At 38.3% G+C, this 12,687-nt stretch overlaps 1 protein-coding gene across 3 annotated transcripts in view; it reads left to right on the plus strand.

The window, feature by feature from the left end:
- TOX (thymocyte selection associated high mobility group box) overlaps window positions 1–12,687 on the plus strand; it is a 297,688-nt gene that overhangs the window by 221,691 nt on the left and 63,310 nt on the right. The window lies entirely within an intron of this gene.

Below are 12,687 nucleotides of genomic sequence, written 5' to 3' on the forward strand. Positions count from 1 at the left end.
TTCTTTGGGGATTGAGTCTAATACAAATAGACTTTCTCCTCTCAATAAACAGTACGTGGTTCTCATCCTTGGCTCTGCTTTTCTAATCTTGGCTCAGAAATGCCTCAAGTCGGTGACTCCAGAAGCCAGAATTACCTTAGAGCTCTCAGTCTTAGGAAGCCAAGATGTATCCCTACCACTGTCTACCCACACACACTCAAAACACCCCTCAGACCCGTCCTCCAAAACAAAAATCCCATCATTCTAAAAAGGCACCCCTGTATTTCTGTGGAAAGTAAAAAATTCCCTCACAGAAAGTTTAATACCCACGTTTTACACATCTCCTAGGGGATAACGAAAACACGGGTGGGCTTGTTCACACAGTTGCAGCCCTTAGCAATCGGGTGGAGTGTGTGCCAGGCACCTATGGATGAAGCCCCTTACAGCAGACTCACTAGCCAGGTAAAAGGGACACTCTGGGAGTTTGTGTGCCTTCAGTATGATTAATGATAGGGTCCAGCTCCTGTCACACTTGGCCAACAAGGAGTCCTCATCTATCTTGGTGAGAAAAAGTGCTGGCGTTCGGGTTGTGTATTCCTTTTAGAAGGGACAAGTTAGGAAATCTCTGGTCTCTGCCCTTAAACAGATTGTAGAGGAGAGGAGAAATACCCAACATTCATGGACCCTCTGGCAACTAGACAGCTACATGTAGTCTCCCTCATGAGCAAAGACCAAACATTCAGATATTCGGCTAGTATACTAGCACACCGAATACAGTAGAAGTTTGGTGCCTTTCTTCTGCACAGTTCCGTGAAATGCTAGGCCATTGAGCACCTGGAGAAAGACAGAACTCCAGTGCTGACATTCTTAGCCTCACACTGATTCACGCATGTGACATTGTGGTGTGCAGAGAACTTCTTTCTACATGTAATTAAAATTTCTACATTGTAGTAAGAAAGATCAGAACACAGTAGCTACTTGGTTAAAAAAGCGGTTAAGCATGTCAATGCCCTGTCATCGGGGGTAGGACCGACACTGTGTCTTAGTGTTTGCATCCAAGATGGCAACCCTGTGCAGCCTTTGTAATGTGAACAACAGCCATAAAACTTTGTCTGTGAATATTTTCTCTTTATACTTCTTTAAAATGGCGCAAGAAGTTAAAGAGACTTATGAGACCATCCAAAAGAAGATTCTTTGCGGAATTTTACAATACTTTTCATAGTCTTTTACAGCATCGTTAGGTCGTGATTAGGCAGCAAGTTTTTAAGTAGCCTATCTTTATTCAGCCTTTCCAGGGCATTAAACTTAATTTATATAGAAACAGTTCTCTTTGCATGCATGCAAATTTAATCCGTTTATATGCTATTTGAATAAATGTTACAATTGCATTAATAAACACAATGTGCATAAACAGGTTTGGAAACTAATATACCTGATTCTTGTGTAGCTTATAGCTCAACTACTGGGAGTAAAACTGGGTCAGCTTTCTTTTTTATAATAAACTTTGAATTTGAGAACAGTGTTAGATTTACAAAATTGTTATGAAGATAGTACCAGGAGTTCCTACTTACCCCAGACCTTGTTTCTGTATTATTAACATCTTCCATTAGTATGGGACAGTCGTCATAATTAATGAACCAATATTAATACATTATTCTCATCTAAAGTCCATACTTTATTTAGATATCCTCAGTTTTTCCATAATGTCCATTTTCCGTTCCTGGTCACCATCTAGTTATCATATATCCTTAGGCTCCTCTTGGGCTGTGGCAGTTTTTCAGACTTTCCTTGTTTTTGATAACCCTGGCAATTTTAAAGAGTACTGTCGGGCTTCCCTGGTGGCGCAGTGGTTGAGAGTCAGCCTGCCGATGCAGGGGACACGGGTTCGTGCCCCGGTCCGGGAAGATCCCACATGCCGCGGAGCGGCTGGGCCCGTGAGCCATGGCTGCTGAGCCTGAGCATCCGGAGTCTATGCTCTGCGGCGGGAGACGCAACAACAGTGAGAGGCCCGCGTATCAGAAAAAAGAAAAAAAGAGTACTGTCAAGTATTTCATAGAATCTCCCTTGGTCGAGATGGGTCTGAGGTTTGTGCTCTGGTTAGATCGGAGTAACGTAGTTTTAGGAGGAAGACCATAAAGTGCCACATCCTCATCAGAGCATTTCAAGGGCTCATGTCATCAGCATGACTCAGCACTGTTGATGGTGAGCTTGATCACTGGTCTGAAGTAGTGTTTGTCAAGTTTCCAGACTGTAAATGTACCCTTTTTTTATTATCCCTTTCCATACTGCACTCTTTGGAAGAAAGTCGTTATGTGCAGCTCACATTCAAGGAGTGGGGAGTTATGTTCTCCATCCTTGAAGGTGAGTATCTACATAAATTATTTTAAATTGTCCTGCATTGAAGACTTGCCTGTTCTCTCCCATTTATTTTTTTACTTGTTTGTTCATTGAATCATTTACCTTTTTTAGTATGGGCTCATGGGTGTTTATTTTTACATTTTGGGTTATAATCCGGTAGTATTTATCCACCTGTCTGTCTGTCTATCTATCTACCTATCCATCTATCTCAGGTTATTCCAGCTTTGGGGATTGGGAGCCTTTTCAGTTGGCTTCTGGTACCCCTCTGGATTACACCCATCACTCTGTGTGTGTTCTGGGGGGAGGTGTTCGTTTTCTGGGTATTTTGAACACTTTAATTTCTGTTACTGCAGTATACTCCAGACTCATTTTGTATATTTCCTGTTCCTGTCCTAGAACCAGCCATTCTCCAAGAAGCCCTGTTTCCTTTTCTTGGAGAAACTAAGATCTGGGCACCACGTTTGCCCATTGCTACTGGGGTTTCATTTCTTCTAGGACCTCTCAGCTGACAGAGTAGGGGGATATATGTATGAATACTAACCTGTGTACATACACATATCTGTAAAGACTTCTGTGTGTAACCATCTGTGTCTAGTTTAAGCTGAACATTAATTCATACTGATGGCCTCAACTCTAATCTATTGCCATAGCCTTCTGCCCTTGCTTATCTGTAGCCTCTCACATCAACAGTGAGAAACCTGACCCCCACCATCTGCTATCCATTTACTTCATTGTTCATTCCTGGAAATGTGTATTCACGTTATCAGAATTGTTAACCCACACTCCTGTGGGAAACAACTTTATGGAGTAGGATACGGTGCTTATACACAGTTCCTTTACCTTTAGTCTTGTAGACGCTACTCGTTTCCAAATTCACATAGGTCAGTAACTTATTACCCGTCCCCTTTAATGAGATTGTTTCATACATTTGCAGTACATTAAGATCCTTTTGTGATGTCCTGCGTCTCACCCACAGCCTCGTAAATATTCTTTTTCATTTGCATACATGAGTGTTTACTTTTTGTGCAGTGAATTTCTGTGGGTTTTGGCAAATGCTTAGTGTCTTGTATTCACCACTACCGTATCATACAGAATAGTTTCACTACCCTGAAAAATTATCTTTGTTTTACTTATTTAACGACCTCTCCCTTCTGAATGGCTGGCAACCAATGTTTACTATCCCTCCAGTAATGCCTTTTCAGAGTGTCATGTAGTTGGAATTAGACATACTTGTAGCTTTTCCTGACTGGCTTCTTGCACTTAGCAGTATGCATTTAAGATTCATCCATGTCTTTTCATGGCTTAATAGCTTATTTCTTTTTATCACTGAATAATATTCAGTGGTATGGATGCACTAGAATTTGTTGCTCCATTCACCTATTGAAGGACTTTTTGGCCATTATGAATAAATCTGCTATAAACACTGGTGTGCAGTTTCTTAGGTAGATGTAAATTTTCACATCAGTTGGGAAAATACCTAAGAGTGTGATCACTAAATTGTATAGTACGACTAGGTTTAGTTTTGTAAGAAACTGTCAAATCGTCTTCCAAAGTAGCTGTACCATGTCACAGTCCCACCTGTACTGAATGAAAGATCTTGTACCTTTTTTCTTTTTTATATGGATGTTCAATTGTTCCAGCATCATTTGTTGAAAAACTATATTTCTCCATTGAATTGCCTTAGTTCTTTCACCAAAGATCAGTGACTGTATTTGTGTGGGTCTATTTCTGAACTCTCTATTCTTTTCCATTGATCTGTGCGTCTGTTCTTTTGCCAGTACCATGCTGTCTTTATTACTGTAGCTTTAAAGAGAGTCTTGAAACCAGGCAGTGTACATCTTCCAACTTTGTTCTTCTTCTTCAGTATTATGTAAGCTATTCCAGGTTCTTTGCCTTTTCATATAAACTCCAGAACCGGTTTGTTGAAAACTATGAAATAGCTTGCTAAGATTTGATTGGGATTGTGTTGAATCTATAGATCAAGTTGAAAAGAACTGCCGTTTTAACAATATTGAGCCCTCTAATCCATGAACACAAAATGTCTCTCTACTTATTTAGATCTTCTTTGATTTTTTTCATAAGTGTTTCTTAGTTTTCTGCTTATAGGGCCTGTACGTGTTTTGTTACATTTATGCCTAAGCATTTCATTTTTGGAGTACTATTGTAAATGGCATTTTTTAAATTTCAGATTCCAGTTTTTAACTGTTGGTAAATAGGAAAGCATCATATCCTGCATACTTACTATACGTACTTATTATTTCCAAGAGATTGTTGTTGTCGTCGTTGTTGTTATTGATTCTCTAGGACTTTCTCCGTAGACAACATGTCACCTACAAATTGAGACGATTTTATTTGTTCCTTTCCAAGCTGTTTTATCTCTTTACTACCTTATGCATTAACCAGGACTTCTAGTACAGTGTGGAATAGGAGCGGTGAAAGGAGACATCCTTACCTTTTTTCTGATCTTAGGGGGAAAACATCCAGTTTCTTACCATTAAGTATGATGTTAGCTGTAGAGTTTTTGTACATATTTTAAATGAAGTTGAGGAAGTTCCTTCCTATTCCTAGTTTGCTAAGGGTTTTATCATGAATGGGTTTAGATTTTTCACACCTTTTTCTGCATCTGTTGATACGATCATGTGATTTTTGTTCTTAGTGTGTTGATGTATTGGATTACACTGATAGATTGTCTAATGTTGAACTAGCCTTGCACACCTAGGATAAATTCTACTTGTTTATGGTGTATAATTCTTTTTATGCATTATTAGATTCAAGTTATGAATGTTTTATTGATGATTTTTTTTTTTTTTGCGGTACACGGGCCTCTCACTGTTGTGGCCTCTCCCGTTGCGGAGCACAGGCTTCGGACACACAGGCTCAGCGGCCATGGCTCACAGGCCCAGCCGCTCCGCGGCATGTGGGATCTTCCCGGACCGGGGCACGAACCCGTGTCCCCTGCATCGGCAGGCGGACTCTCAACCACTGCGCTACCAGGGAAGCCCTTACTGATGATTTTTACATTTATGTTCATGAGATTTATTGGTCTATAGTTTCCTTGCAGTGTTTTTATCTGGTTTTGGTATTAGAGTTATTCTGGTCTCATGGCATGAGTTAGGCTGTGTTTCCTCTGCTTCTAATTTCTGAAGGTATTATGGAGAATTGTATGACTTCTTCCTTAAATATTTTGTAGAAACCATCTGGGCCTGGTGACTACTTTTATAGGAGGTTGTTAATTATTGAATAATTTATTTAATAGATATAGTATTCTTTGGGTTATCTATTTCTCTCTGTAGGTGTTTTGGAAGCTTTTTAATTTCAAGGAATTGTTCCATTTCATCAAAATTGTCAAATTTGCGGGCGTAGAGTTTTTTCTGTTATGCCTTCACTATCCTTTTAATGTGCTTTTGGGATCTGTAGTGATGACTCCTCTTTCACTTCTGATATTGGTAATTTGTGTCCTCTCTTTCTCTGTTGGTTAACCTGACTAGTGGTTTATCAACTTTAATGATTTCTGAAAGAACTGGTTTTTGGCTTTGTTGATTTTTTTTTCCTATTGTTTTTCTGTTGTCAATTTCATTGATTTCCCTTTTTATTATTTTTAAAAATAATAATATTTTTAATTTAAAAATTATTTTATTATTTTATTATTTCTTTTCTTCTGCTAGGTTTAGAATTAACTTGCTCTTCCTTCTCTAGTTTCCTAAGATAAAAACTTAAGTTACTGATTTGAGACCTTTCTCCTTTTCTGATATGTGCATTTAACAGTATAAATTTCCCTCTAAGCAGTGCTTTTGCAGCATTACACAAATTTTATTTTATTAAATAAAAATTTATTTTCACTTAGTCTTCTAAGTTATTTACATGTTAAGAAATTCTAAATCACTAATTTTTAACTACTTTAGGAAGGTTGTGCCCTATATTTTGAAAAATTTTGAAGACCAAGAGTCACGGTTTATTCCCACATTAGCCAATAAACCGTCACGTTTGGTGGCTGGAGGTGCCCCCATTCCTCATCCCCAGTTAATTAATAATAGCTTGAGACCTGCAAGAAGTAACATTCTCATCAGTCCACCCACCGAAAATCCAGGTCGAAGTGCCCCATTGTCTGTCGGTAATTCTATACCATAATCTCCCGGCGTGAAAACAAGCAAAAGGGGCTTCCCTGGTGGCGCAGTTGTTGAGAGTCCGCCTGCCGATGCAGGGGACACGGGTTCGTGTCCCGGTCCGCGAGGATCCCGCGTGCCGCGGAGCGGCTGGGCCCATGAGCCATGGCCGCTGAGCCTGCGCGTCCAGAGCCTGTGCTCCGCAACGGGAGAGGCCACAACAATGAGAGGCCCACGTACCGCCAAAAAAAAAAAAAAAAAAAAACAAGCAAAAGGATCCACAAAGGATAGACAAAACTCTCTTGGGAGAGCTGGGAGCTTTACCAGCTGGTTCTGCAGTTCAGTTTGCTGCTGCATGATTCTCCCTGAGTCCAGTTCTTCGGGGTACCTGAGTCTTGCACTGAGAAAGGTCAGCAAACAAGGCAGGCAAAGGACCCTGCTCTAAGAATTCAGAGTTTGGTCAGGGAAGTCAATCACGAACACACTGATTAGTGCCCTGCCACTCAAACTTGGCTTCATGTACCGGCCACATTGGCACCACCTGGGACCTTGTCAGAGACCCTGAATCTCAGGCCCCTCCCAAGACTCCCTGGGTCAGAATCATATTTTAGGAAGATCCCCAGGGGATTCGTGTGCATGTCAAAATTTGCAGAGCTCTGCCCTAGATAATTGTAGATAGTCATCATGCTGTGAAAAAGATGCCTGGGATGGGGAGGATGGATGTACTTTGGTAGGCCTGTCAAGGCAAGTGTCTCTGAGGAGGCTTCCTTCGAGAGACCGAAGGGTAGAGCCTTATTCATCTTGACACCCCCCCAGTCAGTTCTTCCCTCCACCCCACCGCCACCAAATCCAGGCCACACCTGAGTGCGTGCCACAAACAGTGAGCATCCAGTGAAAGTTTTGGGGGCAAACAAGACAAGGAACGTAAGCCCCAAAAAAGCTATCTGCCTGTTTCATTAAAAAAAGAACATGAAAATACAAATATTTCTAGTCTTCAACTAAAATACCCCTGGCCTGTGAAAGAGGAAATAAAATGCAATGCATCTTTTAAAAGGTTCTGACTTCTGTCTTTTCCAAGAGCACTTTTTTCTTCAGAAAATAAATTGTAACTGGAAATTTCTATTAGCTTTTATAAGTGTAGGTGTACATTTTATAAATGTAGAAAAATGATCAGATGGTTTTAAATTTAAAAACTGCTGGCTAGATATTCTTTCTTGTTCCCTTATAATAGGCTCTAAACTTTAATGTTGTAAGTTTTTCTCTTTCCCTTCAGTTGATCAATGTAATTGAGATTTTTCCCATTTATTGGATTGTCATCTTGTAGTCATATAATTATGCTAGAGATATTAAATATGTTTTAGACACAAAATTGTAAATACAGTACAGAGGAACCGTGAGCTTATTTCCATATCATTAAACTACATTTTACCCATGAGCAAAGTGCATTTTTCATAACTTGCAAGAAATATCTTGTCTTGCAGTAGCACACATATTTAACATTCTTTTAAAAGCTACTCGATTTGGCATTGATATTTGGATTATTTTATTATCAGGGAATAAGGGGACAGCAGAATATTAAGTATCAATATATAACTGACCAATTAGTAAGATTCTACTACTATTCTAAGTGGCCATTCTACCAATGAACATTTTTTCTGGGTGCAGTGTATAATTTTGGAGAAATGTTCTTAGATACTCCCATGGCATTGCTTAAGCATAAAAGTTACTAATGTCTCCAGAAGTAAATTGTAATACAACAGTCGTTTTTATCAGTTACTTTGTTGCAATTAAATTTGCATAATACACAATGCTCCTATTTTTATTCTGGTAGCATTGAAACGGTTGGGGTTATCAGCTTTGTAATTATGCAAATCTTGAAATTATTTATCCTTTCTAATGTCCAGAACTCTGTTCTTGTTGGGCTTTCCTTTTGAACCAATGCTTGATGAAATGTCAGTATACCTTCTCATACAGCAATTTCTGTATGTACTAGATGCAAGTAAACTCTTTTATAATACAGGTTTTTATTGTTTAAATAGCTCTGTTAGCCTATGGATTTAGCCTAAACACAGGCTTTTAGGCTTTATCTAAGGTGAAGTAGTTCTTTTCTGTTGTTAAAATACATCAATGCTATTACTAAAATTTAGGGGGGAAAGTAATAAAATAATAAATTGAGTATAACTTCTAATATAAAAACAAAGTTCCCCTGGCATGTTTCTGTTAACAAGAGTCCACTCAAGCAGACTTCTCAGCTCACTATTACTTTTTATTTTATTTTACTTTTTTTTTGGCCACATAGCACTTTAAAGATCAGAAAAACGTTCACTAGGAAGGATGCATCAGCAAACTATTAGTTCAGCAAACTATTAGTTCACTTTCCACAGCCACAGAACTACAAAATGATTATTGAGAGGCAGATCCAAGCTTTTGAAATCCTTCAAGATTCCTGATAAAAAGAATATGGATTACATTTCATTTAGAATCAGTTGTTTAACTGGGGCAGAAAAGTGGGCAAAGGTAGCTAGAACAGTTTTTAACAAGAATTAAACAAAAAACCAAGACACTAAATTTAAATTAAATTAGAAGAGACACCCCCTTTCCTGGGAATTTTTACACATTTTACCGAAATTATGTTACCCAGATTATGGGCATGAATATTCAGAGTTGCTGCTAATTTAAGTGAATTTTTATTCTAAGATAGCCTTCCTGTCAGGGCAGAGGCCACGTCAGAATCATTATCATCAACACATGTGTTCATCACCCTCCTGTGGATGAACCCTTTGCAGACCACTTTTTAAACTTACATTGGGTCCCCCTTTACTGTGCTTCGAGATCAGCAGCTCCCCCAGTGTCCCAGCCATCCACCACTTCTTCAGGGAGAGCAGGTGGGAGAGATGCCACTTAATGATTAATCAGGTGGAAAAGTTGTCTTCATCAAAAATTGAATGTAATGTGTAGAAAGCGCTTCTTTTCTGTTCAGAGTTCCTGATACCAGCTCTCATAAACCCATCAAGCATCCATTTAGCTAACTTTTACTATTAAAGAGAAAGGAAATTTATTTTTTTAAGCAAATGATGTCCACTCAGTGCTCATTCCCCACAAGGAATCTGTTTTATACTCCTTGTACTTTTCCTTTTTGTCTCAGAGAGGTCTGAAGCTTTCATATCACTTATCCATGAGCCCAATCTAGACCTACAGTAAGATTTGTGCACTTACCTCCTTTCACAGAGTGTTTTGCTTCTTTCTTCCTTCTGGGTAACGTACTTCACTAACAAGTGAATGGCGCTGATTGACAGGTGGGGCAGTATAAAGAAAACAAGATCCACTTGTTCCGTGAAAGCGTAATTTGTGTGGCAACATTTTTAGTTAATGAAATGAATGTTGTAAAGATCCAGGTGAAAATGGCTGGTGTTTGTGTGCCCATAGGTATTTTTTTAGAACCCAGGCCCATATTTGGGGACTGATAAAATGGTCTGGGGACTGATAAAATGGTCTCTCTGCTTATGTAGCATCAAATGTTAGAGAGTTTTATTGGCTTCTTTCAGTTAGAACACCTTAATACTTCAGAATATATTCTGACTTATAGTCTTGAAACTACAGACTAAGTCTCTGGGCATCCGAAGATTCAGAAGATAAAACACTTGAAAGTCAAATTGCTGATTCCCAAACAGAAATCAAACTATCAGATTGCTCTTAGTCACATTTTTTAAAAATATGATTTGATTGTGCATTGAATTTTTAATATTTAAAAATCATCCTTTAGTGGAAAAGCCACATAATTATTTTATTTTTGTCCAATTTTATTTCATATTATCATAGGCAAATCATTACTTTCATGAAAATACAGCAGATATGGTGACCATGACAATCAGATGGTGTGTCTAGTGTCAATAATATAGCCTCCAGAGGTAAATTCTATTCATTTCCATTTTCGAAATGTCTTCTTATGTTGAAAAGCACTCTTAATTCTCAGTGGTGCTCACTACAGTTTCAATGCAATGCAGACACATTCCTTGTTGCAGCATTATTTGCACGTTTCAGAACCATCTGTCAACCATTAGTCCCTTACTTGGAAGTCACACTCCTTCCCCTGCAACTCTACAGTAGGGTACTTCCGGCTACAGGAATTAATCCCCTCTGACTTGTATTATAGTATGTCTCCCTACACTGGGAGCTCTTCAAGCACAGGGACAGTATATCTGTCTTTATTTCCCTGAGGGCCTCTAATAGTACCAGGCCTACCTTAAGTGTGCAGGAAAACATATCGAATTGAATTTCCTACCCAAGGAATCAGTGCATTAAATTCAGTCATTCGAGATTCTAGCCACATCTTCCCCAGTAAGTTCTTTCAACCATCTTTTTTTTTAAAGGACACCCAAAAACATCAGTTTAGTGGACATTGAAAGATTGAAAAAAATGAAAATATTTGTCCAAATTAAAATTGGGACATGTAGCTCATATATTTTAAATGAACATGTGTGCTTCTGTAATAATAATTTTATTATCACCAAGTTACAGGATAGAGTTTTAATTATGACCTTTATATCAGTAGAAGCCATATATTTGGGATTAAAAACCTACAGCTTTAACTAGTCTAGTTAAAGACTATAGCTTGATACATTCTGGGCTCCAACTTTTATAAAAACCAGAGAACACTTCTAATAACACTTTTCTAATTTCATGGTTCAATGCACAGTCAGTAAAGATTTAAATAATTCAGAAAGAAAGCCTATTCTCTTTCTTTATTAGAAGTTTGAGTCAGGCAAATTCTTTGACATTTAATAGGTTTTTAACCCTTTTAATAACTTTTTATAATGAAATTTATTGGCAGTTGTTTTAAAGAAAGAGTTATTATATTAGCATGAATAGCATTCTGTAGTTTTATGATTAGTTTTGAGACCTTGACCTTATATGACTCAAAGTGTATAAAAGCATAAATGAGTGAGTAATGTTAATATTAACTAAATTAGGTATACCCAGAAATATAGAGACTATATATAACTCCATTCACCCCATTATCTAACATGCTATAAAAATTTGGCAGACAAATATTTGAATCTTTTAATTGTTTTAAAGGGGCTTAAGGTCACTTACCAAGTCAGACACTTCAAAGGAACTGAAAGACATTGTAATTTTCCTAGACTGATTTTACCAATTTATTAATATTATACTCAATAGGAGAGGATTTCCAGCCTTTCCTATCTTAGAAAGGCTATTTTAATGTTTTATAATACATTATTAAAAGGATTATTGGAAGATTTCCATAATAACATACTAATTTAAAATTGTACTTTTCTTCAAGTCCCCAGTAAGTTGGGAGCATACAAATATTCTGCATAGGGAAGCTATCTGGGCCAAGCAGACTACAAGGTTTTAATTTTGCTTCTTGAGATACACTTTTAAGGGACTGTCATGTGTATCTAATGATTTAAGAGCCTCTAAATGAAGTCAAATATCACTTTTCTGAACTGACGTTAAGATGTCAATATTCCACTTGACATCTGCACTTTTACTAGCATCCCATTAATATTCCAGTAGAAACTATGAAATTCACTTAAATTTTCAGGTTTAAGTATAATATAAGAAACCATTTAAGCTGACTTTGATGCTATAAATATACAGAGCAAGTTCTCGTAGGTAAACCACAACTCCCACAGGGCATGTCTCGTAACATTTCCCAATTTTCTTATCACCTATTCTTCCAATCCATTCTTTTTGTTCCAATGCACACAATCCTTTGAGAGAGTTCTGAAAATAAGGCACATTATTCAGTCCCTTCTCTGAGAACATCAAAGCAGAGGAAATGTGAACAGACATTAGCATGTTTGAATACACGTTAATATAAGATTTTAGCCCCATGAACAAAGCGCTGCCTACACTCTGCAGTGCAGATGTGAAAGACAGGATCTATACAAAGAAAGGGCTTCACTGACTCTAATCACAGCAGACACAGAGCAGACTCATAGACTCCTATTACCAGAAGTGTACAAGTGTGTAGGAACTGCTAATTCAGATGTCTGGGGAAACGGAGGGTGGACCACATGGTCCCCCAAACCCTTTTATCGATAGTTACGGCAGAAATTCCAGTCCCTGAGCCTTCACGTCCTGCCATGAATTGGAATTAAGAGGGATGCTCCTTGTCAGCTAAGAGTCAAGCTCGCCCACTGTACACTTTCGTGTCTCCCTTATTTGAGCTGGGCAGAGGGACCCGTTCAAGGGCTCCCTGAAGCACAGTGTGAAGCTTGGT

Source organism: Pseudorca crassidens, chromosome 17 (assembly GCF_039906515.1).
Source record: "Pseudorca crassidens isolate mPseCra1 chromosome 17, mPseCra1.hap1, whole genome shotgun sequence".
NCBI lineage: Eukaryota > Metazoa > Chordata > Mammalia > Artiodactyla > Delphinidae > Pseudorca > Pseudorca crassidens.